Source organism: Arachis stenosperma, chromosome 6 (genome assembly GCF_014773155.1).
Source record: "Arachis stenosperma cultivar V10309 chromosome 6, arast.V10309.gnm1.PFL2, whole genome shotgun sequence".
In the NCBI taxonomy this organism is placed as follows: Eukaryota; Viridiplantae; Streptophyta; class Magnoliopsida; order Fabales; family Fabaceae; genus Arachis; species Arachis stenosperma.
Genome location: NC_080382.1, coordinates 37,618,711 through 37,644,067, shown reverse-complemented (window position 1 = coordinate 37,644,067; position 25,357 = coordinate 37,618,711). Strand labels below are relative to the sequence as shown.

General features: G+C 40.3%; 2 non-coding genes across 2 annotated transcripts; one reads left to right on the top strand and one right to left on the bottom strand.

Moving 5' to 3' along the window:
* Positions 1 to 13,000: 13,000 nt before the first annotated feature.
* LOC130938455 (small nucleolar RNA R71) lies at positions 13,001 to 13,108 on the top strand. Its single transcript, XR_009069619.1, has one exon. It is a non-coding gene; the product is annotated as a small nucleolar RNA R71 (small nucleolar RNA).
* Positions 13,109 to 25,249: 12,141 nt separating this feature from the next.
* Positions 25,250 to 25,357, bottom strand: LOC130937198 (small nucleolar RNA R71). Its single transcript, XR_009068427.1, has one exon. It is a non-coding gene; the product is annotated as a small nucleolar RNA R71 (small nucleolar RNA).

Genomic DNA, 25,357 nt, shown 5'->3' with positions numbered 1-25,357 from the left:
CTGGCACCTAAATGGGAGTTAAACGCCCAAACTGGCATAAAAGCTGGCGTTTAACTCCAAGAAGAGTCTCTACACGAAAATGCTTCATTGCTCAGCCCAAGCAAACACCAAGTGGGCCCGGAAGTGGATTTTTATGTCATTTACTCATCTCTGTACACCCTAGGCTACTAGTTTTCTATATATAGGACCTTTTACTATTGTATTTATATCTGGAGATCTTTGAATCTTTTGATCACTGGGAGGCTGGCCTCACGGCCATGCCTAGACCTTGTTCTTATGTATTTTCAACGGTGGAGTTTCTACACACCATAGATTAAGGTGTGGAGCTCTGCTGTACCTCGAGTATTAATGCAATTACTATTGTTCTTCTATTCAATTCCGCTTGTTCTTTGTCCAAGATATCACTTGTTCTTCAACTTGATGAATGTGATGATCCGTGACACTCATCACCATTCTCACTCATGAACAAAGTGACTGACAACCACTCTTGTTCTACAAGCATACGAGGCTCTAGTGTTTATCTCTTGGATTCTTTAACCGGAATCTTCGTGGTATAGGCAAGAACTGATGGCGGCATTCAAGAGAATCCGGAAGGTCTAACCTTGTCTGTGGTATTCTGAGTAGGATTCAATGATTAAATGACTGTGACGTGCTTCAAACTCCTAGCAGGCGGGGCGTTAGTGACAGACGCAAAAGAATCACTGGATTCTATTCTGGCCTGACCGAGAACCGACAGATGGATAGCCGTGCTGTGACAGGGTGCGTTGAACATTTCCACTGAGAGGATGGGAGGTAGCCACTGACAACGGTGAAACCCTTGCATAAGCTTGCCATGGAAAGGTGTAAGAAGGATTGGATGAAGACAGTAGGAAAGCAGAGAGACGGAAGGGAAGGCATCTTCATACGCTTATCTGAAGCTCTCGCCAATGATATACATAAGTATCTCTATCTTTATCTTTATGTTTTATTCATCATCTATACCCATTTGAGTCTGCCTGACTGAGATTTACAAGGTGACCATAGCTTGCTTCATACCAACAATCTCCGTGGGATCGACCCTTACTCACGTAAGGTATTACTTGGACGACCCAGTGCACTTGCTGGTCAGTTGTTCAAAGTTGTGTAGAGATCACAATTTCGCGCTACCAAGTTTTTGGCGCCGTTGCCGGGGATTGTTTTGTGTATGGACAACTGACGGTTCATCTTGTTGCTTAGATTAGGTATTTTTCTTCAGAGTTCTTGAGAATAAATTCTAGTGTTTCATGATGATCTGTTGAAGTCTAGCTGGCTGAGAAGCCATGTCTAATCTCATTGGACTGAGGTTTCAACTTATCATCACAAGAGCTTGTTGATTTCTATCAATCTTGCTATTGGAGCAATGATCTGCTAAGGCTTGGCTGGCCATTGGCCATGTCTAGTGTTTTGGACCGAAGCTTTCTTTGAAAGCTTGGCTGGCTGTAAAGCCATGTCAAATTCCTGGATCGGAGTCTTAGACTAGCATTGCAATGATTCCTGGAATTCAAATTGAGAATTCTGAAACTTTTATTTTCTAGTTTCATATAATTTTCGAAAAACCACAAAAAACTTTATAAAAATCATAAAAACCAAAAATATTTTATGTTTCTTGTTTGAGTCTATTGTCTAATTTTAAGTTTGGTGTCTTGCATGCCTTGTTTATTTGATCTTGGTTCTATTTTCAAGTCAATAGTACAGGGAACTGAAGATTCAGAACATGCAGCAGAGGAATTACACAGAAAAAGCTGGGCGTTCAAAACGCCCAGTGAAGAAGGACAGACTGGCGTTTAAACGCCAGCCAGGGTACCTGGTTGGGCGTTTAACGCCCAAAAAGGTAGTGCATTGGGCGTTAAACGCCAGAATGTGCACCATTCTGGGCATTTAACGCCAGGATGGCACAAGGGGGAGGATTTTGTTTTCAAAATCAAATTTTTTTCAAGTTTTCAAAGTTTTTCAAAATCAAATCTTTTTCAAATCATATCTTTTCAATCAAATGTTCTCAAAATCAATTTCTTTCCTTTTTCAAAGATACTTGCTATCAATTAATGATTTGATTGAACAATTCAAGTATGTTGACTTTTCTGTTGAGAAAGGTTTAATGTTTGAATCATATATTTTCTTGTTAGGAAAGTCATTAATTTTTAAAATCAAATCTTTTTAAAATTGTCTTCAAATCATATCTTTTCAATCATATCTTTTTAAAAGCATAAATTTTTTTTTTATCATATCTTTTTAATCACATCTTTTTCAAAACAGTTTTTAATCATATCTTTTTGATTTCTAATTTCAAAATCTTTTTCAAAAAATTACTTGATTTCTTTCCCACTCTTGATTTTCGAAAATCAATTAAAGTTTTTCAAAAATGTTTTCAAAATATTTCACTTGATTTTTGAAAATTTCTTCCTCTCTTCCCACATCCTTCTATTTATGGAGTACCACTCCTTCTCAATGCACAATTCAAACTCTATCTAATTAAGTTCGAATTCCTCTGATGCATTTGCATATTTACTATATTAGCTAGTTAGTTTAGTTGGTTTTAGCTTAGTTTCACTCATTTTCTCTAAATAAACAAGTCTTTGTATGAGTTTTGTCTTCATGCATGAGAATACCAAGGAACATATTGATTGTGGCCATTTTCATGCAAATGAGTCAAGAATTGCATAAATAAATAAATCTCATGAAGATTGATTCCATTGATTGCATGAATTGGTGAGACTTTGAAGCAAGTTTCCTTGTTTATGATAGGTGGTGAAACAAGAAAGCATTGAAGCAAGAATGAAGCAAGCAAGTGGCTAACAACTCTTTCTAGAATAGCAATGTGCACGTTGCCAACTTGGAGAAAGGGTGAGTGTTTGAGAGCAACGCCAAGCAGCCCTGGAGAGTGAACAAAGAGGAGTTGCACGTTGCCAACTTGCACTTCAACTAAAGTGTTCATCAACAACGCCCAACAATGTAAGGCAGCCCTGGAGAAGCACATTTGGGCGTTGCCAACTTGGAGAAAGGGGTGAGTGTTTGATGGCAACGCAAGGCAAGCAAGGAATTAGGCCAGGGAGGAGCTCGAGGGCGTTGCCAACGTGGGAATGAAGAAGCGTTATTCAAGGCAACGCTGAGCTAGAAGATTTCGCCCAGAGAAGAAGTTCGAGCACGTTACCAACGTGCTACTACATTTGAGTGTTCCTTGGCAACGCACATAAGCAAGGCTTGGCCCAGGAGGAGAGGAAGCTGGCGTTGCCAACGCCAGGAACAAGGAACGTGTTCTTTGGCAACGCACACAAGCAAGCTTGGCCCAAGAGGAGGAGAAGCTGGCGTTGCCAACGCCAGGAAAATAGGCGTGTTCAGTGGCAACGCCAGGAAGCAAACATGGAGCCTTGAGGAAGGCTCAAGCACGTTGCCAACTTGGGATTCATTGGTGTGTGTAGTGGCAACGCTAGGAAGCAAGCATGGAGCAAGGGGGCAGGGGCTGGCACGTTGCCAACGTGCTGAAAAGAAGGAGTGTTCATCAACAACGCAGCAACCCTGGCAGCTTGACCTTGCTCTCTTCCATGGAGTATATCTTGAGTTGTAGACCTTCAAATGATGCACTCTCAATGGCATTGAAAAGTAGACATCCAGAGCTTTCCAACCATATATCATAGTATGGGGTTGACATTCGTTTAAAGCTTCAAAAGCGGGCTTCATTTAGAGCTTCAGAATCTGAAGGCGTTGGCAACTTGGAAATACAAAGGCGTTTTTGCCAAAAACGCCTGCGATTTTAGCAGCCTGACCATGTCCCCTTCAATGGAGCATAACTTGAGCTACAGAGATCCAAATTGAGTGATTCCAGTTGCGTTGGAAAGCTGACATTTAGACCTTTTCAACCATAGATAATAGTCTATAGTGAAGCATGAAATGGAAGCTTGAATCAGAGTCATCTTTAGGTCCCAAAAACAAGAAAATGAGGTTGAAATTTAAGGAAGCTAGAAACTAGCCTTGGAAGGAGCACGAGCACGTTGCCAACATGCTAACAAGGGGGCGTGTTTGGTGACAACGCCAGCCTCATGTCTCAGCCTTGGGAGGCTTGGCACGTTGCCAACTTGGGAGAAAAGGGGCGTTTTCAGCAACAACTTGGCAGCTTGACCTTACCTTCTTTGAGGAAGCATAACTTGAGCTAGAAAAATCCAATTGAGATGATTCCAAGTGCATTAGAAAGAAGACACTCTGAGCTTTCCAATGATGTATGATAGTCCATATTGAAGCAGAGGATTGACACTCAAATTCTGGGCTACATTTAGCATGAAAGTAGAGCCAAGAAGAGGAAAAGCAAGTTATTAGCAACAACTTGGGCTAGCAACGCCCAAGTCTGAAAGTTCACTCCCAGGAAAACACCATGCACGTTGCCAACGTGCATTAAGCCTAGAGTTATTGCCAATAACGCCCCTCAATGGGCCAGAATTGTTGCCAACTTGCTCTGCTTCCTCTATTCCTCACAAAGGCCAGCAACTTCTTCAATTGAACCAGAAATTCAACAAAGAGAAAGCCCACATTGCTAGCCCAATTGAAGACCTTTGAAGGAGTTTTAGGACTAATATAAATAGAGATTGAGTTTGTACTTGAGGAGGACTTTTTACACTTAGAATTTTATACTTTTAGCACTTTTACTTTGAGAACTCTTTTAGCACTTCCGGGAGGATACCCGGAGAGCTAATTTGGTTTTTCTTGGAACTTTTCTTCTTCAGTTTTAAGCTTTAAGCATTTCATTATTCTTCTTCTTCTTTTCTTTACACTTAGTTTAGTTTTTGTTGATGGCAATTGTTGTTGAAATTGGAGCTATGACTCACTAAACCCCACTTTCATTAGGGGGAAGAGCTCTGCTTGTTGAATGCATTGATGAACTCCTCTTTTCCTCCTCAATTCTAGTGGTTAATCCAAAGAGGAAACTCTTGTTCTTCAAAGATTCAACCACCATCGAGAGAGGGGTTAATCTATGTGAATTGTGTGGTGAATTTGAGGAATGAACCACATAATTCAGTTTAGAGTTCATCCTTTCATGATTTCCTTAATCAATACACCTTGGTTGGTATGTGAGATGTAACTTTCCTTGGTTGAGATTATGGGAATTGTGTGGCTGGATTAGAATTGAGCTTCATCTCTTCTCATGAACAATTAGATCACGAGAGTGGCAATTGGTTATGTTGAGAGAAATTGAATCACCAAGAGATTGGGATTCAATTAACCACTTGCCATGGATCTATGCCCATGATTGAGAAGGGTTTGACTAACATCAATTCATGAAAACCTGCATCTCTGATCCTTAATGATCCTCTCTATCATTAATTCTTATTTCTTTTGCTTCTAGTTGTTTGATTACCCATAACCCAATTCCCTTTTACATTCTGTCAATTTATTATTCTTGTCATCTACATTTTGTTCCTTTAATTCTTGCCGTTTACTCTTATGTTCTTTAAATTTCTGCACCCTTTAATTCCGTGCCATTTATCTTTGATGTCATTTAAGTTTCTTGCAATTTAAGTTTCAGTTATTTACTTTCATTTTATTTCTATATTCCCGTTCTTAAACTTCTTGCCATTTAAATTCCTGCAATTATGTTCAAAAATCACATTGCTCATAAAATCAAAATTATGTTCGCTTGACTAAATTTACCATTAAACTAAAGTTGCTTAATCTACCAATCCTCGTGGGATCGACCTCACTCCTAGTGAGTCTTATTACTTGATACGATCCGGTATACTTGCCGGTTATACGTGAAATCAAATTTTTACGTATCAAGTTTTTGGCGCCGTTGCCGGGGATTGGAAAAGATTGACAATGATTAAGTGAAAGGTGGTTTAGATTAAGCAATTTTTTTAGTGTTTTTGTTAAGCCCACTAACTGTTTGATACTTTGTTTCACTAACTCCAATTCCACTCTAGTTCTAGAATATTTCACTTGTGATTTTGGTTTTCTTTGTGTATGTCAGGAGCTAATAGACTTAATACTGAGGACGAGAGAACCCTCCGAAGGAGAAGAAGAGCAGAAAGAGGAAAGGGAATAGTTGGTGAAGAGGAGTCAGAGGGAGAAGATCAAGTCATGGAGGATGAGATGCACAATCCTCCTGGAGGGGTCAACAACAATGATGGACCACCTAGAAGGGTGCTATCCTCTTATACCATCCCTGATCCAAGACATTGTGGGAGCAGTATTGCCACTCCAAGCGTTCAGGCCAACAACTTTGAGTTAAAACCCCAACTCATCACTTTAGTACAAAACAACTGCTCCTATGGAGGGGGACCTCTTGAAGACCCAAATCAACATTTGTCTGTTTTTCTGAGGATATGCAACACAGTGAAGACAAATGGAGTGCATCCAGATGTCTACAAACTGCTGCTATTCCCATTCTCTTTGAGGGACAAGGCCACTCAATGGCTAGAGTCATTCCCCAAGGAAAGCCTCGACAATTGGAATGATCTGATGGGCAGATTTCTAGCAAAGTTCTACCCACCTCAAAGAATCATCAAGTTGAAGACAGAGGTTCAAACTTTCAGGCAAATGGAAGGGGAGTCATTGTATGAAGCCTGGGAAAGATATAAGGCACTAATGAGAAGATGTCCACCTGATATGTTTAGTGACTGGGTCAAACTTCAAAACTTCTATGAAGGTTTAAGCTTAGAAGCAAGGAAGGGGCTAGAACTGGTGCGCGAAATTGTGAACAATACTTTTCACAACTCTCATAATCCCTGGTCATGAACTCCAAAAACTTGGTGGTTCAATTCCATGGCATTACACAACTTCGCACAACTAACCAACAAGTGCACTGGGTCGTCCAAGTAATACCTTACGTGAGTAAGGGTCGATCCCACGGAGATTGTTAGCATTGAAGCAAGCTATGGTCATCTTGTAAATCTTAGTCAGGCAAACTCAAATGTATATGATGATGAACGAAAATAACAAAGAAGATAAAGATAGTGATACTTATGTATATCATTGGTGTAAGAGCTTCAGACAAGTGTATGAAGATGCCTTCCCTTCCGTCTCTCTGCTTTCCTACTGCCTTCATCCAATCCTTTCTTACTCCTTTCCATGGCAAGCTCGTGTAAGGTTTCACTGTTGTCAGCAGCTACCTCCCATCCGCGCAGTGAAAGCTAATGCACACACTCTGTCACAGTGCTGCCAATCACCGGTTTGGTTCCCTCCCCTACCGGAATAGAATCACTCTTTTGCGTCTGTCACTAACGCCCAGTAGGTTACAGGTTTGAAGCACGTCACAGTCATTCAATCATTGAATCCTACTCAGAATACCACAGACAAGGTTAGACCTTCCGGATTCTCTTGAATGCTGCCATCAGTTCTTGCCTATACCACGAAGACTCTGATCTCACGGAATGGTTGGCTCGTTTGTCAGGCGAGCACTCGGTTGTCAGGCGATCAACCATGCGTCGTGCAATCAGGAATCCAAGAGATATTCACTAAGCCTCAGATGCTTGTAGAACAAGAATGGTTGTCAGTCACCTTGTTCATGGGTGAGAATGGTGATGGGCGTCAATCATCACCTTCATCATGTTGAAGAACAAGTGATATCTTGGATAAAGAACAAGCGGAATTGAATGGAAGAACAATAGTAATTGCATTAATACTCGAGGTACAGCAGAGCTCCACACCTTAATCTATGGTGTGTAGAAACTCCACCGTTGAAAATACATAAGAACAAGGTCTAGGCATGGCCGAATGGCCAGCCTCCCAAAGGTCTAAGATAGCATAAAACAAAGATAGCTACCCAGAAGTCTTGATGTTCGAAGATTTTTAAAATACAATAGTAAAAGGTCCTACTTATAGAAAACTAGTACATAGATGAGTAAATGACATAAAAATCCACTTCCGGGCCCACTTGGAGTGTGCTTGGGCTGAGCAATGAAGCTTTTTTCGTGTAGAGACTCTCCTTGGAGTTAAACGCCAGCTTTAGTGCCAGTTTGGGCGTTTAACTCCCAATTAGGTGCCAGTTCCGGCGTTTAACGCTGGAATTTCTTGAGGTGACTTTGAACGCCGGTTTGGGCCATCAAATCTTGGGCAAAGTATGGACTATTATATATTGCTGGAAAGCCCAGGATGTCTACTTTCCAACGCCGTTGAGAGCGCGCCGATTGGGCTTCTGTAGCTCCAGAAAATCCACTTCGAGTGCAGGGAGGTCAGAATCCAACAGCATCTGCAGTCCTTTTGAGTCTCTGGATCAGATTTTTGCTCAGGTCCCTCAATTTCAGCCAGAAAATACCTAAAATCACAGAAAAACACACAAACTCATAGTGAAGTCCAGAAAAGTGAATTTTAACTAAAAACTAATAAAAATATACTAAAAACTAACTAGATCATACTAAAAATATACTAAAAACAATGCCAAAAAGTATACAAATTATCCGCTCATCACAACACCAAACTTAAATTGTTGCTTGTCCCCAAGCAACTTAAGATCAAATAAGATAAAAAGAAGAGAATATGCAATGAACTCCAAAAACATCTATGAAGATCAGTATCAATTAGATGAGCGGGGCTTTTATCTTTTTGCTTCTGAATAGTTTTGGCATCTCACTCTATCCCTTGTAATTCAGAATGATTGGCTTCCTTAGGAACTTAGAATCCAGATAGTGTTAATGATTCTCCTAGTAAAGTATGATGATTCTTGAACATAGCTATTTATTGAGTCTTGGCTGTGGCCCAAAGCACTTTGTCTTCCAGTATTACCACCGGATACATACATGCCACAGACACATAATTGGGTGAACCTTTTCAGATTGTGACTCAGCTTTGCTAAAGTCCCCAATTAGAGGTGTCCAGGGTTCTTAAGCACACTCTTATTTGCCTTGGATCACAACTTTATTTCTTTCTTTTTCTCTTTTTTTTTTTCGAAATTTTTTTTTTTCGTTTGCTTTCTCTCTCTTTTTTTTCTGCTTTTTCTTGCTTCAAGAATCATTTTTAATGATTTTTCAGATCCTCAGTAACATGTCTCCTTTTTCATCATTCTTTCAAGAGCCAACATCCATGAACCACAAATTCAAAAGACATATGCACTGTTCAAGCATACATTCAGAGAACAAAAGTGTTGCCACCACATCAAAATAATTAAACCATTATAAAATTCAGAATTCATGCAATTCTTTCCTTTTCAATTAAGCACTTTTTTTTTTTATTCAAGAAAGGTGATGGATTCATAGGACATTCATAACTTTAAGGCATAGACACTAAGACACTAATGATCACAAGACACAAACATGGATAACCATAAGCATAAAAATCGAAAAACAGAAGAATAAAGATCAAGGAAATCAAGGAACGGGTCCACCTTAGTGATGGCGGCTCTTTCTTGCTCTTGAAGATCCTATGGAGTGCTTGAGCTCCTCAATGTCTCTTCCTTGTCTTTGTTGCTCCTCCCTCATGATTCTTTGGTCTTCTCTAATTTCATGGAGGAGAATGGAGTGTTCTTGATGCTCCACCCTTAGTTGTCCCATGTTGGAACTCAATTCTCCTAGGGAGGTGTTTACTTACTCCCAATAGTTTTGTGGAGGAAAGTGCATCCCTTGAGGCATCTCAGGGATCTCATGATGAGAGGGGTCTCTTGTGTGCTCCATCCTTTTCTTGGTAATGGGCTTATCCTCATCAATGGTGATGTCTCCTTCTATGTCAACTCCCACTGAATAACAGAGGTGACAAATGAGATGAGGAAAGGCTAACCTTGCCAAGGTGGAGGTCTTGTCCGCCACCTTATAGAGTTCTTGGGCTATAACCTCATGAACCTCTATTTCTTCTCCAATCATGATGCTATGAATCATGATGGCCCGGTCTATGGTAACTTCGGACCGGTTGCTAGTGGGAATGATTGAGCGTTGTATGAACTCTAACCATCCTCTAGCCACGGGCTTGAGGTCATGCCTTCTCAATTGAACCGGCTTTCCTCTTGAATCTTGCTTCCATTGTGCGCCCTCTTCACATATGGTTGTGAGGACTTGGTCCAACCTTTGATCAAAGTTGACCCTTCTAGTGTAAGGATGCTCATCTCCTTGCATCATAGGCAAGTTGAACGCCACCCTCACACTCTCCGGACTAAAATCCAAGTATTTCTCCCGAACCATAGTGAGATAATTCTTTGGATTCGGGTTCACACTTTGGTCATGGTTCTTGGTGATCCATGCATTGGCATAGAACTCTTGAACCATCAAGATTCCGACTTGTTGAATGGGGTTGGTAAGTACTTCCCAACCTCTTCTTCGGATCTCATGGCGGATCTCCGGATATTCACCCTTTTTGAGTGAAAAGGGGACCTCGGGGATCACCTTCTTCAAGGCCACAACTTCATAGAAGTGGTCTTGATGCACCCTTGAGAGGAATCTATCCATCTCCCATGACTCAGAGGTGGAAGCCTTTGCCTTCCCTTTCCTCTTTCTAGAGGTTTCTCCGGCCTTGGATGCCATAAATGGTTATGAAAAAGCAACGCTTTTACCACACCAAACTTAAAATGTTTGCTCGTCCTCGAGCAAAAGAGGAAAGAAGAGAGTAGAAGAAGAAGAAATGAGGAAGAGGGGGAAGGTGGTGTGTTCGGCCAAGAAGGGGAAGAAAGGGTGTTTAGGTTGTGTGAAAATGAAGTGTTGGAGAAGGGTATTTATAGGAGAGAGGGGGGGTAATGGTTCGGCCATGGAGGGTGGGTTTGGGAGGGAAAGTGGTTTGAATTTGAAGGGTGAGGTTGGTGGGGATTTATGAAGGATGGATGTGAGTGGTGAAGAGAAAGATGGGATTTGATAGGTGAAGGGTTTTTGGGGAAGAGGTATTGAGGTGATTGGTGAATGGGGGAAGAAGAGAGAGAGTGATGGTGGGGTCCTGTGGGGTCCACAGATCCTGTGGTGTCAAGGAAAAGTCATCCCTGCACCAAATATTGCTCAAAATCACGTTTTGAGCTATTTCTGGCGTTAAACGCCGGGCTGGTGCCCATTCCTGGCGTTTAACGCCAGGTTGTTGCCCTTTACTGGCGTTTAACGCCAGTCTGGTGCCCCTTTCTGGCGTTAAACGCCCAGAATGGTGCCAGACTGGGCGTTAAACGCCCAACAGCTAGCATTATTGGCGTCTGAACGCCAGCTTCTTCTTCTCCAGGGTGTGCTGTTTTTCTTCCTGTTTTTCATTCTGTTTTTGCTTTTTTCATTGTTTTTGTGACTTCTTATGATCATCAACCTACAAAAAAGATAAAATAACAAAAGAAAATAGTTAACCATAAAACATTGGGTTGCCTCCCAACAAGCGCTTCTTTAATGTCATTAGCTTGACAGAGGACTCTCATGGAGCCTCAGAAATGCTCAGAGCCGTGTTGGAACCTCCCAACACCAAACTTAGAGTTTGAATGTGGGGGTTCAACACCAAACTTAGAGTTTGGTTGTGGCCTCCCAACACCAAACTTAGAGTTTGACTGTGGGGGCTCTGCTTGGCTCTGTTTTGAGAGAAGCTCTTCATGCTTCCTCTCCATGATGATAGAGGGATGTCCTTGGGCCTTAAACACCAAGGATTCTTCATTCACTTGAATGATCAACTCTCCTCTATCAACATCAATCACAGCCTTTGCTGTGGCTAGGAAGGGTCTGCCAAGGATGATGGATTCATCCATGCACTTCCCAGTCTCTAGGACTATGAAGTCAGTAGGGATGTAATGGTCCTCAATCTTCACCAAAACATTCTCTACAAGTCCATGAGCTTGTTTTCTTGAGTTGTCTGCCATCTCTAATGAGATTCTTGCAGCTTGCACCTCAAGGATCCCTAATTTCTCCATTACAGAGAGGGGCATGAGGTTTACACTTGACCCTAAGTCACACAAGGCCTTCTTGAAGGTCATGGTGCCTATGGTACAAGGTATAGAAAACTTCCCAGGATCTTGCCTCTTTAGAGGTAGTTTCTGCCTAGACAAGTCATCCAGTTCTTTGGTGAGCAAGGGTGGTTCATCCTCCCAAGTCTCATTTCCAAATAACTTGTCATTCAGTTTCATGATTGCTCCAAGGTATTTAGCCACTTGCTCTTCAGTGACATACTCATCCTCTTCAGAGGAAGAATACTCATCAGAGCTCATGAATGGCAGAAGTAAGTCCAATGGAATCTCTATGGTCTCTTTTTGAGCCTCAGATTCCCATTGTTCCTTATTGAGGAACTCAGAGGAGATTGGTACACGCCCACTGAGGTCTTCCTCAGTGGCGTCCTTCTCCTCTCTTTCCTCTCCATATTCGGCCATGTCTATGGCTTTGCACTCTCCTTTTGGATTTTCTTCTGTATTACTTGGGAGAGTGCTAGGAGGGAGTTCAGTAACTTTCTTGCTCAGCTGACCCACTTGTCCTTCCAAATTTCTGATGGAGGACCTTGTTTCATTCATGAAACTTTGAGTGGTCTTTATTAGATCAGAGACCATTGTTGCTAAGTCAGAAGTATTCTGCTTAGAACTCTCTGTCTGTTGCTGAGAAGATGATGGAAAAGGCTTGCCATTGCTAAACCTATTTCTTCCACCATTATTGTTATTGAAACCTTGTTGAGGTCTCTCTTGATTCTTCCATGAGAAATTTGGGTGATTTCTCCATGAAGAATTATAGGTGTTTCCATAGGGTTCTCCTAGGTAATTCACCTCTTCCATTGAAGGGTTCTCAGGATCATAGGCTTCTTCCTCAGATGAAGCTTCCTTAGTACTGCTTGGTGCATTTTGCATTCCAGACAGACTTTGAGAAATTAAATTGACTTGTTGAGTCAATATCTTGTTCTGAGCCAATATGGCATTCAGGGTGTCAATCTCAAGAACTCCTTTCTTCTGACTAGTCCCATTGTTCACAGGATTCCTTTCAGAAGTGTACATGAATTGGTTATTTGCAACCATTTCAATCAATTCTTGAGCTTCTGCAGGCGTCTTCTTCAGATGAAGAGATCCTCCAGCAGAGCTATCCAAAGACATCTTGGATAGTTCAGAGAGACCATCATAGAAAATACCCATGATGCTCCATTCAGAAAGCATGTCTGAAGGACATCTTCTGATCAATTGTTTGTATCTTTCCCAAGCTTCATAGAGGGATTCTCCATCCTTCTGTCTGAAGGTTTGGACTTCCACTCTAAGCTTACTCCATCTTTGTGGTGGAAAGAACTTTGCCAAGAAGGCATTGACTAGCTTTTCCCAAGAGTCCAGGCTTTCTTTAGGTTGAGAATCCAACCATATTCTAGCTCTGTCTCTTACAGCAAAAGGGAATAGCATCAGTCTGTAGACCTCAGGGTTAACCCCATTAGTCTTGACTGTGTCACAGATTTGCAAGAATTCAGCTAAGAACTGATGAGGATCTTCCATTGGAAGTCCATGGAACTTGCAATTCTGTTGCATTAGAGAAACCAATTGAGGCTTAAGCTCAAAGTTGTTTGCTCCAATGGCAGGGATAGAGATGCTTCTCCCATAAAAATCAGGAGTAGGTGCAGTAAAGTCACCCAGCACCTTCCTTGCATTGTTGGCATTGTTGTTGTTTTCGGCTGCCATGTGTTCTTCTTCCTTGAAGAATTCGGTCAGGTCCTCTAAAGAGAGTTGTGCCTTGGCTTCTCTTAGCTTTCTCTTCAAGGTTCTCTCGGGTTCAGGGTCAGCTTCAACAAGAATGCCTTTGTCTCTGCTCCTGCTCATATGAAAGAGAAGAGAAAAAGAAAATGTGGAATCCTCTATGTCACAGTATAGAGATTCCTTGAAATGTCAGAGGAAAAGAGAAATAGAAAGAAGAAGGAGAAGAAGAATTCGAACTTTAATTAGATAAGGTTCGAATTGTGCATTTAGAAGGAGTGATACTCCATAAATAGAAGGATGTGGGAAGGAGGGAAGAGAATTTTCGAAAATTCATTTAAAAGATTTTGAAAACATTTTGAAAATTTGACTGATAATTTTCGAAAATTAAAAGTGAAAAAGAAATCAAGTGATTTTTGAAAAGATTTTGAAATTAGAAATTAAAAAGATTTGATTGAAAACTAATTTGAAAAAGATGTGGTTAAGAAGATATGATTGGTTTTAAAAAGATGTGATTGAGAAGATATGATTTGAAAACAATTTTAAAAAGATATGATTTGAAATCAATTTGAAAAGATATGATTTTAAAAAAAAAAATATTAATGACTTGCCTAACAAGAAAAGATATGATTCAAACATAAAACCTTTCTTAATAGAAAAGGCAAAAAATGTTCAATCAAATCATTAATTGTTAGTAAGTATCTTTGAAAAAGGAAAGAAATTGATTTTGAAAACATTTGATTGAAAAGATATGATTTGAAAAAGATTTGGTTTTGAAGAACTTTGAAGGAGAAGAAGGAGAAGAAGAATTCGAACTTTACTTAGATAAGGTTCGAATTGTGCATTTAGAAGGAGTGGTACTCCATAAATAGAAGGATGTGGGAAGGAGGGAAGAGAATTTTCGAAAATTCATTAAAATATTTTGAAAACATTTTTGAAAAACATTAATTGATTTTCGAAAATCAAAGTGGAAAAGAAATCAAGTGATTTTTGAAAAAGATTTTGAAATTAGAAATTAAAAAGATTTGATTGAAAACTAATTTGAAAAAGATGTGGTTAAAAAGATTTAATTGAAAAGTTATGGTTTTAAAAAGATGTGATTGAGAAGATATGATTTGAAAACAATTTTAAAAGATATGATTTGAAAACACTTTGAAAAGATATGATTTTAAAAATTAATGACTTGCCTAACAAGAAAAGATATGATTCAAACATAAAACCTTCCTCAACAGAAAAGGCAACAATTTTTGAGATGTTCAATCAAATCATTAATTGTTAGTAAGTATCTTTTAAAAAGGAAAGAAATTGATTTTGAAAACATTTGATTGAAAAGATTTGATTTGAAAAAGATTTGATTTTGAAAAACTAAGAAAATTGATTTGAAAACAAAATCTTCCCCCTAGCACCATCTTGGCGTTAAACGCCCAGAATGGTATACATTCTGGTGTTTAACGCCCAAAATGCTACCTTTTTGGGCGTTAAACGCCCAACCAGGTACCCTGGCTGGCGTTTAAACGCCAGTCTGCCTTCTTCACTGGGCATTTTTGAATGCTCAGCTTTTTCTGTATAATTCCTCTGCAGTATGTTCTGAATCTTCAATTCTTTGTATCATTGACTTGAAAAGACACAAATTAAAAATATTTTTGGATTTTTAATAATCAAAATGCAACAAGAATCAAATAACAATGCATGCAAGACACCAAACTTAGCAGTTTGTGTACTACTGACACTAACAATATGAGGATGCATATGAGACACACAAAATGCTTCAAGTCAATAGAATTCAAAGATTAGAACACAAAAATCATCAAGAATTACTTGAGGATCCTTAAGACACATGAATGAATGCATGCAATTGACACCGAACTTAAGATGAGACACTAGACTTAAGCATGAAACATCAAATATTTTTTTGTTTTTTATGATTTTGTAATTTTTTTTGTGTTTTTCGAAAATTAAGTGGGAAAAGGTATCAAAATCCTTGATGAGAATTCCAGGAATCAGTGCAATGCTAGTCTAAGACTCCGGTCCAGGAATTAGACATGGCTTCACAGCCAGCCAAGCTCTCAAAGAAAGCTTCGGTCCAAAACACTAGACATGACCAAAGGTCAGCCAAATCTTAGCAGATCACTGCTCCAAGAGCAAAATTGATGAGAATCAAAAAGCTCTTGTGGTGATAAGTTGAAACCTCGGTCCAATCAGATTAGACATGGCTTCTCAGCCAGCCAGATTTCAACAAATCATCATGAAACTCTAGAATTCATCTTCAAGAATTTCGAAAAAAATAAATACCTAATCTAAGCAACAAGATGAACCGTCAGTTGTCCAAACTAGAACAATCCCAGGCATTGTTACCAAAAGCTTGCTCAAAACTTGAACAATCCCCGGCAACGGCGCCAAAAACTTGGTGCGCGAAATTGTGAACAATACTTTTCACAACTCTCATAATCCCTGGTCATGAACTCCAAAAACTTGGTGGTTCAATTCCATGGCATTACACAACTTCGCACAACTAACCAGCAAGTGCACTGGGTCGTCCAAGTAATACCTTACGTGAGTAAGGGTCGATCCCACGGAGATTGTTAGCATTGAAGCAAGCTATGGTCATCTTGTAAATCTTAGTCAGGCAAACTCAAATGTATATGATGATGAACGAAAATAACAAAGAAGATAAAGATAGTGATACTTATGTATATCATTGGTGTAAGAGCTTCAGACAAGTGTATGAAGATGCCTTCCCTTCCGTCTCTCTGCTTTCCTACTGCCTTCATCCAATCCTTTCTTACTCCTTTCCATGGCAAGCTCGTGTAAGGTTTCGCTGTTGTCAGCAGCTACCTCCCATCCGCGCAGTGAAAGCTAATGCACACACTCTGTCACAGTGCTGCCAATCACCGGTTTGGTTCCCTCCCCTACCGGAATAGAATCACTCTTTTGCGTCTGTCACTAACGCCCAGTAGGTTACAGGTTTGAAGCACGTCACAGTCATTCAATCATTGAATCCTACTCAGAATACCACAGACAAGGTTAGACCTTCCGGATTCTCTTGAATGCTGCCATCAGTTCTTGCCTATACCACGAAGACTCTGATCTCACGGAATGGTTGGCTCGTTTGTCAGGCGAGCACTCGGTTGTCAGGCGATCAACCATGCGTCGTGCAATCAGGAATCCAAGAGATATTCACTAAGCCTCAGATGCTTGTAGAACAAGAATGGTTGTCAGTCACCTTGTTCATGGGTGAGAATGGTGATGGGCGTCAATCATCACCTTCATCATGTTGAAGAACAAGTGATATCTTGGATAAAGAACAAGCGGAATTGAATGGAAGAACAATAGTAATTGCATTAATACTCGAGGTACAGCAGAGCTCCACACCTTAATCTATGGTGTGTAGAAACTCCACCGTTGAAAATACATAAGAACAAGGTCTAGGCATGGCCGAATGGCCAGCCTCCCAAAGGTCTAAGATAGCATAAAACAAAGATAGCTACCCAGAAGTCTTGATGTTCGAAGATTTTTAAAATACAATAGTAAAAGGTCCTACTTATAGAAAACTAGTACATAGATGAGTAAATGACATAAAAATCCACTTCCGGGCCCACTTGGAGTGTGCTTGGGCTGAGCAATGAAGCTTTTTTCGTGTAGAGACTCTCCTTGGAGTTAAACGCCAGCTTTAGTGCCAGTTTGGGCGTTTAACTCCCAATTAGGTGCCAGTTCCGGCGTTTAACGCTGGAATTTCTTGAGGTGACTTTGAACGCCGGTTTGGGCCATCAAATCTTGGGCAAAGTATGGACTATTATATATTGCTGGAAAGCCCAGGATGTCTACTTTCCAACGCCGTTGAGAGCGCGCCGATTGGGCTTCTGTAGCTCCAGAAAATCCACTTCGAGTGCAGGGAGGTCAGAATCCAACAGCATCTGCAGTCCTTTTGAGTCTCTGGATCAGATTTTTGCTCAGGTCCCTCAATTTCAGCCAGAAAATACCTGAAATCACAGAAAAACACACAAACTCATAGTGAAGTCCAGAAAAGTGAATTTTAACTAAAAACTAATAAAAATATACTAAAAACTAACTAGATCATACTAAAAATATACTAAAAACAATGCCAAAAAGTATACAAATTATCCGCTCATCAGAGGATCACTCAACATGATGAAAACTGCTGAGGAGGCTCAAGACCTCATTGAGATTGTGGCAAACAATCAGTATTATTACTCATCAGAGAGGCAACATAACCCGGCCCCAAAGAAAGGCGTAATGGAGCTTGAAGGTGTTGACGCTATCTTGGCACAAAATCAGTTAATGCACCAACAAATCCAACAACAAATGGAAATGATAACAAAGAGAATGGATGGTTTCCAGCTAGCATCAGTGAACACAACAAATCAACCATCACTTGAATGGAGCCAAGGTGAAGGGACCACTGTTGAACAGCCACAAGAACAAGTTCAATACATGCAAAATACTTCAAATTCTCAGGACAAATTTCATGGTGATACATACAACTCCTCTTGGAAAAATCATCCCAATCTAAGGTGGGGTGAAAACCATTGGCAAAAGAACAACAGCCACAACCACACCCGTAACACAAATAACCAAAATCACCATGCCACCAACACTAACCAATATAGAAAAACACAAAACACATATCAACCACCTCATAATAACTCACAAACTCACCAAAACAACTTTCCTGCACCAACATCCAACGCACAGAATTACCACACTAATCCACCCAACAACTTTCAACAACAATCAACCCCCATCATATCCCCAATTGACCATCATGAGACTAGAATTTCAAGTCTTGAAGCAACCTTGCAAGCACTTGCTCAAACCACTCAAGCCTTAGCTAAGGGACAAAAGGAACATGAGGTCACCATGAAGAATATTGAGAGACAAGTGGGACAATTAGCCAAACAAGCTGAACGGCCAACCAATGTTCTTCCAAGTGATACGATACCCAACCCAAGAGACACAGAAAAAGCCATAAAATGGGAGGAGTGTAAGCAATCACCCTGAGAAGTGGGAAGAAAGTGGAGACAGAAGCCATTACTCAGGAAGAGCACATCAAAGAAGGCTTAAAAGAAGAGGTGAAGGAACAAAAGCAGGAGCAAGAAACCTATACACAAAGTGATAAATTAGCTAAGAAGGAGGCAGTGAAAGCATACCAACCAATGCTCCCATACCCTCAAAGGTTTAAAGAAGAGAACAAAGAGAAGCAATATTCCAAATTCTTGGAAATATTCAAGACACTACACATCAACATCCCCTTCATTGAAGCACTTGAACAGATGCCCCTATATGCTAAGTTCATGAAGGAATTGTTGACAAAGAAAAGATCCTTGAAAGAGGGACAAACGGTTGTGATGACCAGGGAGTGTAGTGCCATCATCCAGAAAAAGTTGCCAAAGAAGATGAAAGACCCAGGGAGCTTTCACATCCCCTGCACAATAGGTAACATGATGATTGAGAGAGCATTTTGTGATCTTGGTGCAAGCATAAATCTGATTCCTCTATCTTTGATGAGGAAGCTTCAGATTCATGAATTGAAACCTACAAAGATAGCCCTTCAAATGGCGGATAAATCTATTCAGCAAGCACTCGGGGTTGTAGAGAATGTATTAGTAAAGGTGGACAAATTTTTCCTCCCAGTTGACTTTGTCATCCTAGACATAGAGGAAGATGACAACACTCCCATTATTCTTGGGAGGCCCTTTTTAGCTACTGCCAGGGCATTGATAGATGTCGAAAAAGGAGAATTAATGCTAAGGGTGCATGATGAGCATATAGTGTTCCATGTCTTCAAGAATTTGCAAGACTCCACCCAAGAGGAAGAGTGTATGAAGATTGATTCCATAGATCCAAACTTGAAAGAGGCACCTGATGAGGCACTTCCAAGCTCATGCAGGAAAGAAAATGAAGAGGTGGAGGTGCTGCAACAAGCTCAAAGAATAGAGGAGAAGCTGCAATCAAAGTCAGCATTTAAGATTCATAGCAAGGACCGTCCAAAAATTGAGATCCCAAAACCTGAACTATCTCCTGGAAAAGAAGAGAGTCCCAAGAAGAAAATGCCAAGAGGATGGAGAAACAAGAAAATCTCCACTGAAGACTTCTCACCAGGGGATAAAGTGATGCTAACTTACCAACCAATAGAGACATCTCCACACTTTTCTGGATACTACACAGTGAACAAAATCCTCTCACTTGAACATGTGGAAATCATCAAGAATGATACTGGAAGGAAGCTCACGGTGAGAGGGGAAGGATTAAGGCACTATGATCATCATCCGCCCTAAAGAGGGACAACCGTCAAGCTAATGACGATAAAAAAGCGCTTGTTGGGAGGCAACCCAACCAAAGGTAGTCTTCTTTTCTTAGTTAATTCAATAAAAGAGTTAAGTATATTTATCTGCATTGCAAGGAGCTAAGTTTGGTGTTACACACCAACAGAATTCAAAGGTGAATGTGAGGTGCTAAGTTTGGTGTTCCACCAAAAAGTTTCATTAAAGACACATTTTAACCCTTTGCATGATTAGTCACTAGCTCCAAACAATTAGAAAAATTACTTAACAATAGCTACTTTTAATTTAGATTTTATTTCCTTAATAGAAGCACTTGATGTTTCTTACATGTATTCATTCCACTGCATATAAAAGAAAGCAAGGAACTAAGTTTGGTGTCCCCACACCAACTTATGTCTAGAAGATCACAAGCATACATGCATGCTAACCATCTCTCAAGTGCTTGGGGACAAGCAACTTTCAAAGTTCATTGTAGGCGATCACTTCAATCTTGAAAAGGATCAAGCATCATCAACCAAAGAGACAAAGAGGGATATAAAGACCAACAATGATGATGATAAGGAGTAAAGCAAGTAAACTCCAAAAGGTTGTATTGTTGAGTGATTGTCTTGTATTCAAACTACTATGATTGAAAGTGATATTGTACCCCTGTTTGTCTGCTTAGTATAACTTCTTTGTAGTTCAATAACTAAGATGTTTGATATATCATAACACCATACTCTTGAAATTGCTTGCACTCAATACCTATGAAAATGCAAACAGAGAACATTTCTTTGAAAAGAATGATTGAGGAGTCAAAAATCTATTTTGAGGCAAGCAAAAGATTAAGAGAAGTGGTGGTTCTAGTTGTATGATTGTGTATTGAGGTTGCATGTTTGTGAAAACTTGCATGGGAGCTCATAGGCAGGAAATAGAGTTCAAAGAAGTATTATGGAGATTCTCAAACACTTATTGATCCAAGAAGCAGCAAAAAAAAAAAAAAAAGAAAACATGGCAAAAGGCTCTGAGCATCAATTACTAGGAAGAAAAAGAAGGAAATGAGAACTCAAAGAGTTACTATCCTAGTTAAATGCTTGTGGTAGAATTGTGTCAAAGAGAGAGGCTTGAGCAAGTAAATCCTAAGGGGTGTTTCAACACCTAATACCTTAAAACCAACTGGTTTGGGAGTATTGATTGAAAGCTTATCTAAAGAGCCGCTTTGAGACATGATACTTAGAGTCAAGGCCAAGACACATAAACTATGTGCTGTTTCAAGGTGATTACCTATAGAGAGATTTCCATGATATCATTTGAATGAAAGTCCTAAGATCTAAGACTCCCAAAATGTAAGGACTGATAAGCACTGGGACCCTTGCATGAACACATAATTCAGAGTTCACCCCACTATCACTTAATCACTTCACTCACCAAGGTATTACAAGCTATTCCTCAACTCATTCCAATTAAAAGAAATCTTTGTGCATAGTTCTTTTGTTGCTTGAGGACAAGCAAGGTTTAAGTTTGGTGTTGTGATGCATTTGCATATTTACTTAATTAGCTAGTTAGTTTAGTTGGTTTTAGCTTAGTTTCACTCATTTTCTCTAAATAAACAAGTCTTTGTATGAGTTTTGTCTTCATGCATGAGAATACCAAGGAACATGTTGATTGTGGCCAATTTCATGCAAATGAGTCAAGAATTGCATAAATAAATAAATCTCATGAAGATTGATTCCATTGATTGCATGAATTGGTGAGACTTTGAAGCAAGTTTCCTTGTTTATGATAGGTGGTGAAACAAGAAAGCATTGAAGCAAGAATGAAGCAAGCAAGTGGCTAACAACTCTTTCTAGAATAGCAATGTGCACGTTGCCAACTTGGAGAAAGGGTGAGTGTTTGAGAGCAACGCCAAGCAGCCCTGGAGAGTGAACAAAGAGGAGTTGCACGTTGCCAACTTGCACTTCAACTAAAGTGTTCATCAACAACGCCCAACAATGTAAGGCAGCCCTGGAGAAGCACATTTGGGCGTTGCCAACTTGGAGAAAGGGGTGAGTGTTTGATGGCAACGCAAGGCAAGCAAGGAATTAGGCCAAGGAGGAGCTCGAGGGCATTGCCAACGTGGGAATGAAGAAGCGTTATTCAAGGCAACGCTGAGCTAGAAGATTTCGCCCAGAGAAGAAGTTCGAGCACGTTACCAACGTGCTACTACATTTGAGTGTTCCTTGGCAACGCACATAAGCAAGGCTTGGCCCAGGAGGAGAGGAAGCTGGCGTTGCCAACGCCAGGAACAAGGAACGTGTTCTTTGGCAACGCACACAAGCAAGCTTGGCCCAAGAGGAGGAGAAGCTGGCGTTGCCAACGCCAGGAAAATAGGCGTGTTCAGTGGCAACGCCAGGAAGCAAACATGGAGCCTTGAGGAAGGCTCGAGCACGTTGCCAACTTGGGATTCATTGGCGTGTGTAGTGGCAACGCTAGGAAGCAAGCATGGAGCAAGGGGGCAGGGGCTGGCACGTTGCCAACGTGCTGAAAAGAAGGAGTGTTCATCAACAACGCAGCAACCCTGGCAGCTTGACCTTGCTCTCTTCCATGGAGTATATCTTGAGTTGTAGACCTTCAAATGATGCAATCTCAATGGCATTGAAAAGTAGACATCCAGAGCTTTCCAACCATATATCATAGTATGGGGTTGACATTCGTTTAAAGCTTCAAAAGCGGGCTTCATTTAGAGCTTCAGAATCTGAAGGCGTTGGCAACTTGGAAATACAAAGGCGTTTTTGCCAAAAACGCCTGCGATTTTAGCAGCCTGACCATGTCCCCTTCAATGGAGCATAACTTGAGCTACAGAGATCCAAATTGAGTAATTCCAGTTGCGTTGGAAAGCTGACATTTAGACCTTTTCAACCATATATAATAGTCTATAGTGAAGCATGAAATGGAAGCTTGAATCAGAGTCATCTTTAGGTCCCAAAAACAAGAAAATGAGGTTGAAATTTAAGGAAGCTAGAAACTAGCCTTGGAAGGAGCACGAGCACGTTGCCAACGTGCTAACAAGGGGGCGTGTTTGGTGACAACGCCAGCCTCATGTCTCAGCCTTGGGAGGCTTGGCACGTTGCCAACTTGGGAGAAAAGGGGCGTTTTCAGCAACAACTTGGCAGCTTGACCTTACCTTCTTTGAGGAAGCATAACTTGAGCTAGAAAAATCCAATTGAGATGATTCCAAGTGCATTAGAAAGAAGACACTCTGAGCTTTCCAATGATGTATGATAGTCCATATTGAAGCAGAGGATTGACACTCAAATTCTGGGCTACATTTAGCATGAAAGTAGAGCCAAGAAGAGGAAAAGCAAGTTGTTAGCAACAACTTGGGCTAGCAACGCCCAAGTCTGAAAGTTCACTCCCAGGAAAACACCATGCACGTTGCCAACGTGCATTAAGCCTAGAGTTATTGCCAATAACGCCCCTCAATGGGCCAGAATTGTTGCCAACTTGCTCTGCTTCCTCTATTCCTCACAAAGGCCAGCAACTTCTTCAATTGAACCAGAAATTCAACAAAGAGAAAGCCCACATTGCTAGCCCAATTGAAGACCTTTGAAGGAGTTTTAGGACTAATATAAATAGAGATTGAGTTTGTACTTGAGGAGGACTTTTTACACTTAGAATTTTATATTTTTAGAACTTTTACTTTGAGAACTCTTTTAGCACTTCCGGGAGGATACCCGGAGAGCTAATTTGGTTTTTCTTGGAACTTTTCTTCTTCAGTTTTAAGCTTTAAGCATTTCAGTATTCTTCTTCTTCTTTTCTTTACACTTAGTTTAGTTTTTGTTGATGGCAATTGTTGTTGAAATTGGAGCTATGACTCACTAAACCCCACTTTCATTAGGGGGAAGAGCTCTGCTTGTTGAATGCATTGATGAACTCCTCTTTTCCTCCTCAATTCTAGTGGTTAATCCAAAGAGGAAACTCTTGTTCTTCAAAGATTCAACCACCATCGAGAGAGGGGTTAATCTATGTGAATTGTGTGGTGAATTTGAGGAATGAACCACATAATTCAGTTTAGAGTTCATCCTTTCATGATTTCCTTAATCAATACACCTTGGTTGGTATGTGAGATGTAACTTTCCTTGGTTGAGATTATGGGAATTGTGTGGCTGGATTAGAATTGAGCTTCATCTCTTCTCATGAACAATTAGATCACGAGAGTGGCAATTGGTTATGTTGAGAGAAATTGAATCACCAAGAGATTGGGATTCAATTAACCACTTGCCATGGATCTATGCCCATGATTGAGAAGGATTTGACTAACATCAATTCATGAAAACCTGCATCTCTGATCCCTAATGATCCTCTCTATCATTAATTCTTATTTCTTTTGCTTCTAGTTGTTTGATTACCCATAACCCAATTCCCTTTTACATTCTGTCAATTTATTATTCTTGTCATCTACATTTTGTTCCTTTAATTCTTGCCGTTTACTCTTATGTTCTTTAAATTTCTGCACCCTTTAATTCCGTGCCATTTATCTTTGATGTCATTTAAGTTTCTTGCAATTTAAGTTTCAGTTATTTACTTTCATTTTATTTCTATATTCCCGTTCTTAAACTTCTTTCCATTTAAATTCCTACAATTATGTTCAAAAATCACATTGCTCATAAAATCAAAATTATGTTCGCTTGACTAAATTTACCATTAAACTAAAGTTGCTTAATCTACCAATCCTCGTGGGATCGACCTCACTCCTAGTGAGTCTTATTACTTGATACGATCCGGTATACTTGCCGGTTATACGTGAAATCAAATTTTTACGTATCATCCTCTACCTCTTCTTTCTATTTTTCTGTTCCTCTGACACCTCAAGGAATCTCTATACTGTGACATAGAGGATTCCACATTTTCTTGTTCTCTTCTCTTTCATATGAGCAGGAACAAAGACAAAGGCATTCTTGTTGAAGCTGACCCTGAACCTGAAAGGACCTTGAAGCGAAAACTAAGAGAAGCTAAGGCACAACTCTCTGAAAAGGACCTAACAGAAATCTTCAAAGAAGAAGAAGACATGGCAGCCGAAAACAACAACAATGCAAGGAAGGTGCTGGGTGACTTTACTGCACCTACTCCCGACTTCTATGGGAGAAGCATCTCTATCCCTGCCATTGGAGCAAACAACTTTGAGCTTAAGCCTCAATTAGTTTCTCTAATGCAACAGAATTGCAAGTTCCATGGACTTCCATTGGAAGATCCTCATCAGTTCTTAGCTGAATTCTTGCAAATCTGTGACACTGTCAAGACTAATGGGGTTGACCCTGAGGTCTACAGACTTATGCTATTCCCTTTTGCTGTAAGAGACAGAGCTAGGACATGGTTGGACTCACAACCTAAAGAAAGCCTGGACTCTTGGGAAAAGCTAGTCAATGCCTTCTTGGCAAAATTCTTTCCACCTCAAAAATTGAGTAAGCTTAGAGTGGAAGTCCAAACCTTCAGACAGAAGGATGGAGAATCCCTCTTTGAAGCTTGGGAAAGATACAAATAATTAATCAGAAAATGTCCTTCTGACATGCTT